This window comes from Ursus maritimus, unplaced genomic scaffold, assembly GCF_017311325.1.
Source record: "Ursus maritimus isolate PB19 unplaced genomic scaffold, ASM1731132v1 scaffold_11, whole genome shotgun sequence".
Lineage (NCBI taxonomy): Eukaryota > Metazoa > Chordata > Mammalia > Carnivora > Ursidae > Ursus > Ursus maritimus.
In genome coordinates, this window is record NW_024423453.1 from 60,334,417 (window position 1) to 60,350,056 (window position 15,640).

Genomic DNA, 15,640 nt, shown 5'->3' on the forward strand with positions numbered 1-15,640 from the left:
ATGAATTAACTTTTCACTTAGTGTTCCCGAGAGAAGAGGGGGCCAGGAACAGGTAACTGACGGAGGGTGTGGAGAAAGAGCTACCCTTACCTGGACAGCTACTATCTGGGAGGGCCGTCCCAGCAGCAGGAGGCCGTGATGCACTTGGGTCTATCACAGCCACGGGCTAGTGGTGTGGAGAAAGAAAAAAAAGGGAGCCGTGTAAACAAAATTATTTTATTTTGCAGTTTTGTATGAAAACGGTACTTGCCACAATTATAAAATCACTATTTTTTTGAGTCACAAAGGATATTTTCGTGGATATTCTCCTTAATATAGAAATGTCAACAACTTGGTAAATATTTTTACTTGGCCTCTTCTTTAGTGGCAGAAAGCCATCTTTTGAGGTAGCTAGCTACCAGGAAGAAGTGCATCAACTGAGTTAAAAGTAACTCTTCTATGTACTTGTAGGTCTTTAGAAAAAAAAAATGTATGAACTAGAATCCCTGAAATAGCAGATAAAGAAAATAGCAGCCAGACAGAAAATTAAAGTCTAAAAGCAAAAGCTGTAGCAGTTCCAGAATGTCTACAGAGGAGAGGCTTGGGGTAGTCATCAGGTTGGAAGGGAAATTAGAGGACTTTCCTTAACACAGCATTCGCTTAGCAAGCACACAGCTTTTACTTACAGAATATATTTATTTAGGGCAACCTAACACCAGGAATGGGAGGGAACCCTAATGGAGATTATGAGGGAACTAAATGAAAGAAAGAAAGAAAGAAAGAAAGAAAGAAAGAAAGAAAGAGAGAAAGATGAGGGAGGAAGGGAGGAAGGGAGGAAGGGAGGAAGGAAGGAAGGAAGGAAGGAAGGAAGGAAGGAAGGAAAAGAAAGAATCACACATTTCTTTGCCCATATACCTGCAGTCACTAAAATGGAAAGAGAAGACAAATCTAAAATTATAACTTAGCTGAAAAACATTATCCAAGTTTTTTAATTATGAGAAGTTAATTTAATCAATAATCAATCGATATTTATTGATTGCCTCCAGCGTGCTTGATACTGGGTAGGAAAAAGGTATGTCTCCTGATCTCTCATTGCATGAAGGCAGGAGGGAAGATGGACATTGGGCAACAAAGTGATGTCACTGGTCTTATAAAAGGGAGACGATGGAGATTCGATCTGGTATAGGGTCAGGGAAGGTTCCCTGAGGAGGTGACATTTCAAGGAGTAGTTTCCTGGGCAAAAACTGAGAGGTAGGTGGTAAAAGAGGGACAGAAGGATGACAGGGACTGGAAGAACTCCTAGCAGAGAGAGCCGAATGTGGGAAGTCAGGAGTAGAACCTTCGTAATCTGAGCAATTTAAGAAATCTGTCTGGAGTAAAGAGAGTGTATCAGCCAGGGTCCAGAAAGAAAGCAGAAACCAGCTGGTTATTCTAACATAGAGAACTGGGAACCACTTCACAAGCGTTGGACAAGGAGAGATAGAAACTGCAGAGAGAAGGGACCCCTAAAGCTGGGAGAAGAAAAAGGGAGAGGGCAGGGTAACCGGAACCTGGAAACTCTGAGGAGAGGTCAGAGCTGGAATCCAGGTCTCACAGGAAGAGACTGGCCGGCAGATCCTAATTATACCAGAGAGAACGCACTAAGACTGGTTCTGGGGGTACGAGGGAAAGCCTCGAGGCTGGAACCCACTGCTTCAAGAGTGAAGAGCTATTGGTGCATAATCGAGAAAAAACAAAAAGGAGCAGGTCTTCTCTTCTCCAATCTCTCTCTAGCACCTCCTATTGGCCAAAGTTAAATATCAATCTACCTTTTCCATGAGGTCTCCAGGTGTGAATGATCCAACTGAACTTTGAAATGGAATTGGTCCCTCTGTTCTCTTAACACTTGGTTTACATCTGTATTTTCATAGTCAAAGAGTACTATTGCGCTAAAATATAATATGGTGGGTGGGAGGATGGATGAAATAGATAAAGCAGATTAAGGGTTACAAACTTCCAGTTACAAAATAAGTAAGTCACAGAGATGAAAAGTAGAGCACAGGGAATATAGTCAATAAGATTATACAGTAAGATGATAAAAACATTGGTGACAGTGCATGACTACACTTATCATGGTGAGCACTGAGTATTTTGTAGAATCGTTGAATCATTATGTTGTATACCTGAAACTAATGTAACATTGTGTATTCATCATCCTTCAATAATATGTGTGTACATATATATACACACACACATATATATATATATAATCAAGTTATTTTATTCTCCACTGTTTTACTTCTCATTTAATCCCTTCAGTTCCCACCCTGAGTCCGCAAGATTTCACTCTGACCAAAACCTGTTGAAAATTTGTGCTGCTTACTAAGGATGCTCTCTTTTTTCACCATGTCGGCAAAGGGGCACTACTCAGGGTATCTCACTGTCCACGATTGCTTTGGGGAGAAGAGTATAGGCTCTTCTCTCAGGGAAAGCAAGGAAAGCAAAAAATGAAGCTGAGTGTTTTGCTCTTCTGCTATTGTAAAAGGTGGACGCTAAGAACAGCTTCAATCTCTTTGATCTCAAAAGCAATGGAACTTGGAAGAACAAATCAAGAGGTGGGATTTACCCTGTTCTCTTAATCACAATTGCATGACATTTCTAACTAGTCCTAAAGGAGGATGAGAAGGTCAGATTTCTGCAAACGTTGTACATGGGTGAAATAACGGATACAGTTTTAAAACATTTTTAAGTATTGAAGTCGTTATGCTGTAATAAAATTACAAACATCAGGTAATTTGCAAGAATCTTGCTTGACCTTTTTATTTTTCTCCCCAAATCACCTTACAAAATGTGAACTCCAATAATTTGTCAAATAGTGACAACCTCCAGGATCTCTCCTTTTATTTTTCTTGGGCTCCTAAGTCTCTCTCATAGATACTACAGCATTAGTTGGAAAAGGCAGGGGCAGGAAAAAAAAAAAAAAAAAAAAGCAAAGTTTGCTTCATCATTTTAAAACATCAGAGCTAAAATATATTATGTACATAAATACAAACCCAGAGTTTCCAAAATGGATATAATTTGCACGGCTCGATGTTTGATATCTAGATATATTTGTAACATCTCAAAAGCACTCTGTGCTGATTTTTTTAGACAGATTTTACAGAACCCAGCTTAAGTTAACAGAAGTTGTAAATTATGTCTAAGTGGACTTTATAAACAAAAGTTAAAGTTGAGCATGCAAGGGAATATTGAAAAGTTTGCATAATGCTGTCAACATCTACAGTGCCAATGTTCATCCTTTCTTTTATTATTAGCTGAACTTTTTTCTATATACATGGATATATGTCTAACTAAGTATGTGTGTACAGATTTATGTTTTCAAATGAAACAAAGCTGTGCAGTTACTATTGTAGGGGTCGACTGGTCTCTGCAAGCACGTGCTTCCTCGAGCCTATTAAAGTACAGTACCGACATTTCCCTCTTGTAGCTTTGTGAGTGTGATCCGACCTGAGCTTGTGTTTCTGGGAAAGCGCCTGGAGAATACCAATTTAATTTAGAAACTGCTCAGCTTAAGTGTTTGGTAGGGTTTGACAGCACTGCATCAGGTCATCAGATATATTTTCAGAGATACCACAAAGAAAGTTGGAAATGTCACCAAAAAGTTTACGTTAAATGTATTTTTCCTGCCGAGGAATTGATTTTAGACATCATTTAAATTTATAACACGTGCCAGATTCCAGTGTTTTGCTACATGACGGCCTTTAGTTGCTTGTTCTCTGCTTTCAAATTCTTTTAGTGCCGGTATGGGCTTTTGCTGGAATTGCCAACGTTGTTACTCCGTTGTATACTATTAAGCTAACGGCCGAATTGGAAATTCTTATGTAATAAAGATGAACAGCTATTTCTCTCACTGGTTGAACTACGGTAATGTTGTACAAACAATATCTGTGGACTTGTTCTTTCTCTTCCACATGGGCTTTTTCATTCCTGTTACACGGAGCTTTAAAAACAAAAAAAGTACGAAATTTTGTAGTTGGACTTGCCTGTAACGTCCTTGAGAAAAAAGTTATCGAACAATGTATCCTTCCCCACTCACCGCCCCCATCCAAACACCATGCATCGCCTCAAGTTTTATTGAACACACCCAATGTATCTTAAAGAGTATCATACCTTGTCCCTGAAATTAACGGGGGGGGGGGGCAGACAGTGCGGAGAATATTCCAGGCTAGGTGAAATCTGTTCATCAGTAACACATTTAAAGGTAGTGCATTTCCAAGGATGATCAACTTTTTTTGGGATGATCCTTCGGGGAGAGGAAAAATAATTTCAAAATTGAACTCTTCCTCCTAAACCAGCTTGCCAGCTTGCTTCTCTGCCTGCCTTTTTATTGAATCTGTACTTTGAATTTCAGTGGCCCGTTAAATTCTTCCTGCTTTTTAGAGTTTCTTTGAAAATATCTTGTGAAGAGTGAAGGAAAAAAATCTTCACCCACAGCCTCGCAAATCTCGTGGATTCTCTAAACAAGAACAGAGCTGTCCTCGGGTTTTGTTTTGTTTTGTTTGTTTGGTTTGGTTTGGTTTCTGAAGGAAGGGTAGAACACGAACACATGGCAACAGTGAGATCCCATAGATCAATCTCTGAGTTCTTTTATCTAGTAAACATTCTAATGATCAACTTCAAAGACAAGACGGGTAGAAGCTTCCTTGTCTGCAGTGCCAGAAGGAGAGGCGAAGCTCTTTACCACTCATATGGGAGATATGAGGAACCTTTGAATGGATCATTGCTTTTTATGAGTAGTAATGAGGTGAGAAGTATTCTGGTGTGTGGCACAGGCCTTCATTAAAAAGCGTGAAACAGAATGGCTTACGGTTAAAGGGGGTAATTTGTTCTAACATACTTGCTAAATTGTGCTGTAACCATGCCAGTTAACAGCACTATATTTTCCATAGGATTCCCGAATGCATTTGTGTCCAATTATTCTGCCCATACCAAGTTCAGGGATTTTTTCCAATCGCTTATGTTAACTACTTGACAATGCTCGCTCCTTCAGTGGAAAGTAGATTGAGTCCCACCGTTCAAGAAGAGTGAAAGAATCCAGAGATGTTCTCATTCTCCCTTCCGAAGCCAAGGGGTTCTTGTAAAATCAAAAATTCACAGAACCCAAATTTAAATGAATGCCATTGGCCTAAAAGGTAGTCTCAGAAGTAAGGGCCAGGGTAACAACCACAGAGCTTGAAGTTTGAAAATATGCATGATAATAAAGATAGTCCATAAGAAAGCAAATCAGATCTGGTAGTTTCAAGTCCACCATTTAAAAAGAGAAAACCTTAAAAAGTAAGAGCAGTCATTTTGCTACATTTGTGCAGAATTCTGCCCATAGGAGATCTTGAAGTTCTGCATCATACCAAGAAGATTACTTGTTCGGGCTCTTAACTGGGAACATTGGACTAAGATTTTATTCATTGGAAAAATCATTCTGCTTAGAGAAACATAAAATTCTTTTTTTTTTTTTCACATGACCAACTATCAAAAGTGAAAAAATATAGGAGAGAAATACAAAGTTTTGGACAGGACCTAGAATTGGGGTATGTCATATGGGAAAACGGTTTTATAAGTGACAACTTTTTAAGACAGACTTACTGAAAATGCTATAACGTTAGACTTCAAGGGGAAGAAAAAACTCCTTTGAATTTTCTAGAATTTTCTTAGGAGGTAGTAATCCAAATATTAATTGTTTCATAAAATATGCCCCAATTTTATAACTGACGATACAATTTTATTGGAACAGCAACGTATTAACTAAATGCAATTGATACGCCACCACGGACTAAAAGTGGAGACAATTTTTTTTTTTAAACAGGTTAAGAAGTAGAGTTTTTATTCAGGATACAATTTAGGCAATATATAATGGAGAAATATTTCCAACATCTGTTTTCAAAATGCTCAATGGAGACTTAAATTTAAGCACCAAAAGACTTTACAGTGAGACAGGAAGTATCAGTGTCTGTCCACTCAGTGGAATTTCTGAGACTGAGCAGTGGGGAGAAGAATTTCAGCTTTGTCACTTTCTACCCTTTTCATTATTATTATTTAGGTTTTGCATATTTGATATTTGATATTTGGGGAAAAGTATTTACAATCACTGTTTTGTACATTATTCTAGCTTCAAAAATAAATACTGCCAAACTTAATAGAAAGCAGGCAGTGGGCCTATAATAAATGTAATAAGCTCAGCCTCGCCTTTCTATTTCCTTTTATTGGGTTTTCAGGAAAGTCTATGAAGGAAATTCTAATTGCAGTTGCTCCTCAGAAATGCTCAGTCAGGTTCTTTTAGCCTGAAGGAGGGAACTGCTAGCCTTGGGCTATGTGGTAGAGTCAATGGTATTTTTTCAAGCAAAATTAAATATGTAGGAGTGAGTAATGAAAATTACATTTCACATGGCTTAATCCTCATCATTGTACAAGAAGTCAAATCAAATAAGGGCTGTGACTGCGTACAAAATAACGTCTCACTCTGTGCTAGATTCATTAACCTGGAACATGGCACTGAGAAAGTAACCAATCTTTTTATCACTGTCCCTGTAATTACTCTCAGTAATCAGAACTTCGCTTGTCCTCGTTTTAATACAAACATTCTGAGTTACTCGGGAACAACTAAGATAGAAAACCTGGGAACCAATACAGGAGAAAATGTGCATTAAAGGGACGTTCACCATGCTTTAAGCTTTCTTCTGCATTGTCTGTCGTTTATATCTAACTGGAAAAACTGAGCCCTTCGGTCGGATACAATGAAGCAATACAAGGGCTAGGTGAATGCGGGGTGAAAGGAATACACTCATTGAGAGCGTTCTGAGCCAAGCTTGTCTAACTCCCTTGTGACATCATGGATCCCCATGACTGGGAATTCCAAGTGGCGTCATGATGTCAAATACTTGAGAAAAACAAGGATAAGGAGACTAAAATAGGCAATAAGTATTGGATGGAAAATACGCAAATATGTTAAGACTAAATGTTATATTACATAATATACATATACATTACATACATTACGAAAACATTTTCTCTCTGGGGAGAAAAAAAGAGTTAAAATATTCCAAATGAAATATATAGCTACACTTGAGAAAAGTTTTCATTGGGAGACCACCAGTGTGCTTTCCTGAGAAAGTCGCAGCCATTTAACAAAATTGCCAAGTGCTCCAAACCTTCGGCAGGTGCGTAGAGACCAACAGGTGTAAAGAAATACACAAAGCTCTGGTCAGTAGGAACTACCTGGGCAGTTGAAAAGATGTTACAGCTCCATTCTGCTCGTGGGCATCTCTACTCGGGTATATTTCAATGCAGGAAAATGCATAGGAAAATTAAGAAAAACATCCAATTTCATTTTGCTTCACCGGATAGTGTCTGAACATCAGGGAGTAGAAAGGAAGAGGGGATAAATACACTTGGAACACTAGAATAAGCCAAAATTTTTAAGTAGTCAGCGTTAATCTTTTGCTTCTCTTTCTTTGGTTATATCCACTCATCTTTCCAAAGCCCCTACACGTGAGTCTTCGATGGACGCTAAATAAACTTAGGAATTTCTTCCATGACTCAGCATGCTCCAGGTGATATTCTGGCTTCCGCCAAATTTATCCCTGCTACATCAATGGTTACCGTACTTGGAATTTCTCCTCCATTACATCCATTCAATGACAATCTCTGGACTCCCACTCTTGCTTTATATAAAAATCCAAGGTCCAGCTCAAGTTACTTCCACACATAAACTGGACTCAGCAACTCCCACCCAGATGGTATCATCTGTATCTTATGGATTTGAAATAATTATATTTAATTTCTCAATTTGTTCTTTGTTTTCTTGAATTGTTCGTAGATTGTTGCAGGTGTATTTATTGTTTCATAATAAACTCCTTGAGGATACAAATCACGTATATTATAGTATTTTTGTTTCACCAAGAGCAATATACAAATGAAAAATAATCCAAAAATAGAAAGGCCAGGGAAACACACCAGACCTATTACCTTCTTTCTTGTTGCATTATTTATATCTTTTGAGGTAATTCTCCTGCCCTACTGTCTACTTTCTAACCAATCTAGTAGTGGACATTACTGTCTATATAAGAAGAAACGAGATCAAATTGGCAAACAGTGGGAAGAGTTTTTGTGGTACTCCTTCCAATTTCTCCCTATATCACCTTGTTCGCTTGGGATTATGCAAAAAAGGATAGAACAAAAAAATGAAAGTAAAAATGACTCTGAAATTTAGGATATTTAAGATATTAGGAAAAGAGCGGGCAAAGGAAGGCAAAACATGCTTGCATTTTTGAAAGCCATTTTCTGTAAGGTCTTCAAATGCTGGATATGCTAATTCAGCATATTGAACCAGAATCCTGTTCTGGATTTCTGAAACATAAAGAAATTATGACTAGAGTGAATGCCAAAAAACAGCAAAGTAAAACCAATACACGTTTCTTACTAATTGAAAAACACTAAATGAACATAATGTGTTTGTTCACATTGAAATGGGTGAAAGTATAATGATTTTATACCTCACTGAACAGAATGCTTTTACTCTTTTAATCAGAGCAGCACCTTTCCACGTTGTCTTACAAGTCGTAAAATTATCTCTTATCGTATGATTTGCCATATTTTAGGTTACTGGTCAAAATCTCCTTTGAATTAGCAGTCATATATATGTGCCAGAGTATTTGTAATTGGCATCTCCATGGTAAGACCAATCCATTTATTTTCATATTTATGCTACCTGTAACTGGAGGAAGTTAAAGAAACTGATAAGTATTGTCTCAATATTCCCTTTGCTCAATTTCTATGGAGAAATGATGGAGGCTTCATTCCAGGTAACTGAGAAGTGCCATATTTAGGGACATTTAGCAAGACATGCTCAAGCTGTAAAGAAAATTCTAACTTAATTCCAAACACTGTTCTGTACCTTAAGAAGTAGAACCATAGAAAACAGCTGGCTCTCTGCCAAAAATTAAGAAGTGGGCTAGAAAGGCTTTCTCGATCCCTAGTTATTGAAATGAGAAAATTAAAATGAATGTTCCTTATGGTGTGGAGAAATCTCCAACATCCTTAGGCTAGTTCAAATAAGTCCAGTTCTCAAGTTAATATTTCTAATTAAAATAAATAACTGTGAAATGGCTTAAATTTTTTTTTTTTTTTTTTTTTTTTTTTGTCCAAATGCTTTCTGGCAATGGGGACAGGGTCATGCTAATGAGTTTCCTACTCTATGCTCCCCACAGCCTAGAAGCAGATTGAAAGCATTCATTTCCCTTGCAATTTTTCTTTCCCAATAACAACATGCTAAAATCCAAGCATTTATATTACATTATTACAATTTTTAAAAATTGTTGATGTAAAAAACCTTTCTCTAATTAGTGTCTTTGCAAAATTGAATACAGACAGATTTTAATCCTTCATTTACTGATTTTATTTTAATGCTATTACTCAGCATATGTTGGCTACATTAAACCATTACAGTAAAAATTAAAATGAAAGTCATATGATTTATCCCCCTTTAAAAGTGCTCAATCGGTCTAATAAAAGTCGAGTGCCAAATACCAGATGTCTGATTTAAAAGAAATTCTGAACAAAAAAGAAATACCCTCCCATTATTCCCTTAAGATATTTTGTTAAGATTAATGCTACCCAAGGAAAAACAACATTTATATATAAATAGAGTTGTATGGCTATATTTCACTTAAGTTAGAAGATGCAGGTAATAAAAATATATTAATATTGTTCTTGCTTGTCTTAAACCTTTGTCTTGATAAATAAATTTGTACTACTAGTGTACATAATCATCAAGTTAACTTGATATTTTAAAAAGAAAATGAGGTGGTTGGTTCAGTTTAGAATGCAGAAGCCCAGAATGGGAATACAAGATATAATCAAGATATAATCGAGTTTTGTTCATTATTTTTCCTTCAAATTTTAGTTCCTCTTCACTATTTAATTATCAGCATAATTTCTAGCCAAAATCCATTGCCTGGGAAAATAAATTGATGTTCTCAGTTCTATAGAAAGATGTTTTCAAAAGAAAGAGCTAAAAAGGGGCATTTCTTTTCAGGTTTTATTACACTTTAACTCAACCACTCCATATTCACCACTCCTCACACGGTTATGTCTCTCAACTCCAGATCTTTGCCCATATACTTTCGTTTCCAAAAACAACTTCGTTTCTCCATCAGCTCAGATCTATGCCTCAAAGACCATCTCCCCTAGCAATCCTCTTCTACATTTTTTTTTCTGATTGCTCCTCCTTCCCACTGCCCTGACGACAATACTGTTATGGTAGTTACTGACTCTAAGTTCCCAAAATGTACAGGCTTTTTCTCCAGCACTTAGCAAGATGACATCCCCCAGTCTTCTTTTCCGAGCGGGATGGCCGTGTGATGGTAGGCTGGCCAGTGGGCTGTCAGCAGAAGTTATAATACCCTGCCGTGTGAGCCACTACGGTCCCTTCTGCTGGCTGGATTTATTTGCAAAATTCAGATGATGACACAAGCCACATACTGGAGGTAGCAGAGCTGGAGTCCCTGAAGACCCTACGAGTAGAGCCTGCTCTCCCTCCCACTCCAGCCCGCCACCCCCCCCAACTGAATTTTTGTGTTTCTCCACTGAGATTTCTGGGCAGCCGATATTAACTAACACCACGAAAATGACAATCTTTCCATTGACTGAATATCCACAACATTCTGGGTTGTTCTTGTTACTGTCTATGTCCTCCTCGTATATCAGCGATATCTCTTCTTGCCTTTCCTCTTAAGGTCAGGAACCACCTTCCTTTTCAGTTTTTAGTCCTTGCATTATTAAGCAGTCTCTGGTACAAAGTAGATCCTTAATAAATTATCCTGTACCCATCAATCTGAGTTTATTAGCCTACCCCAAACTAACAGAATCTCTTGGTTCTTTCATTTTTTTTATTCATGTATGTGTTCTAAATATCTCTGGCATCCCTACCACATGTTGGTGCAATAGACAGCTTTGAGTTACCTGCCCAGCTCACACTGATTCTCCTTTCTCGAAGATTTAGAAAGGTCTGGAAGGAGTGCATCTCTAGCAGCCATAGTTACCCCCACATGAGCTTGTGGCCAATTTGACCGGAGTGTATGATGTCACTCAAGCTCAGCCAACTGCATTCTGTCCCTAAGAAGGTGTCTGGGAAGTAGGCAGTCCTTTGTCATGACTAGAATTTTTTCATATATACTGCAAGCAGAGGGCAGGTATATAATCCCACATTGGCCTGAGAAGCCCAAAAAGCTAGTACATGGAGGAAAGAAGAGAAAAAAAAAAAAAAAACAACACTGAGAAAGAAGCATTGAATTCTGTAGGCTTTCTAAGGCTTCTTTCCAATTTTTTCTTAAGGCCAGGCTACATTCAACCACAGCTCTGTAGCCTTCTACCTCACCTGTTTTGCATAAGTTATCTCAGGATGATTCCCGCTACTTACGACAAGTATAGCTTTAGTTAATCTAACTAGACATCATGCTTCCCTCCAGAGATACAATGGTGAACAACGCATAGAGAGCTCTTACGCTTACAGTAAGGTCAGTAGGTGGTAATTCAGGAATATCGCTAAGAGAGCGAAGGGACTTACCCTTGCGATGCTCTTGGATGTTGATTGTCCTTCCTCTTGATGAATGAAATTTGCAGGTGATTTTCTTTTCTGTTACACATTGGACAAGAGTTTTTTATTACCCATGAGAATATTACTTTCTCCCATCCTGATTTTTTCCTCTCGTTATTTTGCCATTTGAGAGTGCTACAACAAGTATAAAATCAAACATCAGCAAAAGAAGCTAAACACATCAATGGTGGAAAGAGAATGATGGGAAGCTTTGGACTGGGATGATGGTGTTGATGAGACAAGGTGGAAAGGTGTAAGACATTTGGGAGGTGAGAGATGCAGAGTTTTCAGGGCTAATTACATACAGGTACAGCAGAAAGAAAGAAGAATAAAGATGGCGGGGTTCTGAGCAGGACCCCTTTGGGAAATTGTGCAAGACCAAGATGCTGGTTTAAGGGAAGGATGATATGTGACATATCGCGGCATTTCGGAGTCTCAACCCTCAATGTGTATCAGGATATTCTGGAGAGCTTTAAAAGGATACCAATGTCCCACCTCCAGCCCTAGAAATTATGACATAATTGGTCAGGAGTGAATTCTGCCATTAGCAGTGCATAAAAACCTCACCCCTCCCCAGTGATTTTCATGTGTTGATGGGGTTGAAAACAAACTTTTCCATGTCTGGGCCTTCCATAAAAATGCCTGTTTACTTATTTCTAAAAGGCGATTCCATTTAAAATAATAAAACATTGTGCTGAAAACTGGAAAGCTGTGACATTTGGTAAATGGAGTCGAACATTAAGGCAGAGGAGGAGGGGAGAATAAAAAAGAGATGAAGCAAAAAAAAAAAAAAAAAAACCAACCCTATACAGTAATACGAAGGGTGGAAAGATAAACTTGAAAGGATATATTCTGTAAGTCCTGCTCTCGCTGTTCTCTTTACCTCACATGCTACAACTTCTAATGACTCAGAAAATCCAGGCAATGGCAAGGCTGACCTGTGAAGTAGTTGAAATTTCACTGCAATCCTTTCTTCCTGCTCAATCCTCAGTCTTTCCAGTGCCTCTCAGACCATCTCGGGTTTGCCAATTCCTTCCATTTAAACAGATAGCCGCTCCTCAGGACTCTGACCTCAACTTGGCGATGTTCTCTGGGCTGGGAAGTAAGAATATCAGAAGCTAGGTAATTAGCCAAAGCATTGTTAATAGATTATTTTCTATTCAATAATTAGCTCCTAATAGACATTGAATGAACACGTAGCCACTTAAGAATCAACTAGAACTTTGTTCCTCTTCTTCCCCTCCAAGGGCAAAAAGAAAAAAAGAGAGAGAGAGAGAGAGAGAGAGAGAGAAGAGACTTTTGTCCACCATTTATTAAACTGAGCATAAACAGGAACTGAAACCAAACCTAATTTCTCCTCCCATACAGAGTAGACAAAGCATGTAAGAGAAGCAAAACCATGTAATGAAAAAAGTGGAAAGTAATAGGTTTGATTTTGATGTTAAGTATTTTATAGATACTCCAAGCCAAATTTCATAGCAGTAAAAATGACAGAAATCCTCAAAGAATGGATAAGGGGCGTGCGTGTTGGGGGGGCGGTGAGGGAGGGATTCCTTTTCAAAGTGTCAGGAAAAAACATACGATGCCACCTAGTGGTAGAAAACAAGCCGATTCCTTTTAATAGCACAAAGCAAGTTCGCTGTTTCATCAGAAAAAGCAAATGAATTCATTCATACAGCGGACTCTTGCTTGTGCAAATTACACAGTAGTTAACATTTAAATATCATGTCTGTGTTTTAATTTTTCTTCCACCAATGGCACTAAAAAATGTGGTGAAATTTAAAGAGTTCTGGAGTCAGAGTTAGGATAACTCCCCTTTTTCTTTCTATCCAGGTCACTTAAGCATCCCAGACATCGTTTCTTCCACGAAGAGCGCAGGGTAGTTGAATCTAAACTGTTATCAGTCTCTTAAATGCCATGTTTCAAAGTAAGCAATAAGCCATATAATAAGGGTATTCTTATCTAATGCAGTTTCTTGTGATAAAGTCAGGTCACCATCTTTATTGACCGAATACTTAATTACGTGGCATGGTTTCCACACCCTCAACCCGATTCCAGTCACATTTTACAGGCTCTGCTCTTAATCCCAAGCCCTTCTTTATTGCTGCTTCTCATTATTTGATACCTACTGCAAATAGCCCCTCAGTTACAATTTTTAACCTCTGTGAATATCAGTGGTACATATTTGTAATCTATTTTTCTAACTTACATAAATGTTCACATATTCCCTTTTTCCCTTGGAAATCAGATAAACTATTCCTCAAAGAGGAAATGAGGTAGAGTTTGGGATTTTTGTAGCAATATTTCTCAGATATTAGGAGTATAATTTCCCCTTCCCCCCACTCTCACTAATAATATATTCCGAGGGTGACCCTGTTAATCAGAATTCAGAAAGGCATTAAAAGCCAGCACTTAATCTGAGTTCTTTGGAATATTTAATCTCCTAATAAACAGTCTGTTCTTGAAACCAACAAACAAGAATGCTAAGATTTTTTTTTAATTTCCAAAAAAAAAATTCTTAAAATATAACATTTTAATTGCCCCAATTGTTATGGAATATTTCTCCAAAGCAATGGCTTAAAAAGTATCGGAGTCATCTGTGCGAAGTCTTTTCATTTGGGAGTCTGACTTTCTCTAGACCAGAGCCTTGCCCCTCACCCCAGCCCCAACTGATAGCAGGAATCGTAAATAGCTCTCTAAAGAGCATAAGTGGGGACGCCTGGGTGGCTCGACAGTTAAGCATCTGCCTTGGCTCAGGTCATGATCCCAGGGTCCTGGGATCGAGTTTGCGGTGGAGTCCTGCATGGGGCTTCTTGCTCAGCCGGGTGCCTCTGCTTCTCCCCCTGCTTGTGCACTCATTCTCTCTCTCTGACAAATAAATAAATAAAATATTAAAAAATAAATAAATAAAAATAAAGAGCGTAAGTGGTTGATGCAAGAACATGCTTATATGACCTAAAAAGCCAGTCTTTGGATTACACTCTAGCCTCATTGTGTCCTCACTATTGACAACAGAGTGTCACGGGTGAAATTATGCAGGGAAGGAAATTAGTATTTCTCCTCCAAACTGGAGAATAGAAAACAAAAAGGACAGACATAGAAAGGAGACAGGATATACATGAGCCCTCCAAGCACACAGAGGGCCTGGCAAATAGATTTATGGTGAATATGGCCAGCATTCCCCTGATGCAAACTCATAAGATAGAAATAATTTTCTCAAATATGCTTATCACTGTATTTATTTATTTGCTTGGCTCTCTTTCTTAAACTCACACTGACATCCTTCAAGCCTCCTACCTCCTCCACAGATGTGCACAGAAATGCATCCAAGCACTTTACTTTTTCCCCTAACACTGTATATCTCTATTCAAGCCTTTGGCTCCTTATAGTATATGTTTATTTGTCAGTCTATCTCACTAGATTGTCAATTATAGGAGACAGGAATCTTATCTTTGTTAAACTGAAGACCTACTACTATGATGGGCATATAACAGGCGTTTTAAAAACCTTTATTGGATTGAACAGACCCTGTTAATTTAAACAGTGTGTTATTAACACTGGGACCAGCTGACTCTATCTCACTTCCTGTTTTTCATTTCTAAGGGGGATGTGCATTCCCAATAGCAGAGTTTCATAAATAAAGTACTCTTCTATTCTATTTAGAACTATTGAAAAGTATTGCTTGTTTTGATGCTCTTTTCAGAGTGTAGCCAGCAAAGATCTCTACCGACTTAAACATTTCTGATAACTGGGAACAATGAGGAAGTCTCTTCAGTGAGCTCAGAGACAAGAATCAGAGGAGTTTGTTGCCTCCATTTTCCAAATATTATGGGCTAGGGCAAAATTTTAATTTTTTTCCAAACACCTTATATCTTCCTCTCCTCACCCATAGTAAGATCTTTGAGCATACCGTATTAGACATGGTAATATTTAGCCCGAGGAAAATGTTGTTTTATGGTTGATGATGTTTGCTGCACAATAGTTTACTCTGGAAAAATCCCAAAGAACAACCTAAGCTTCTTCTTCTGAAGGACC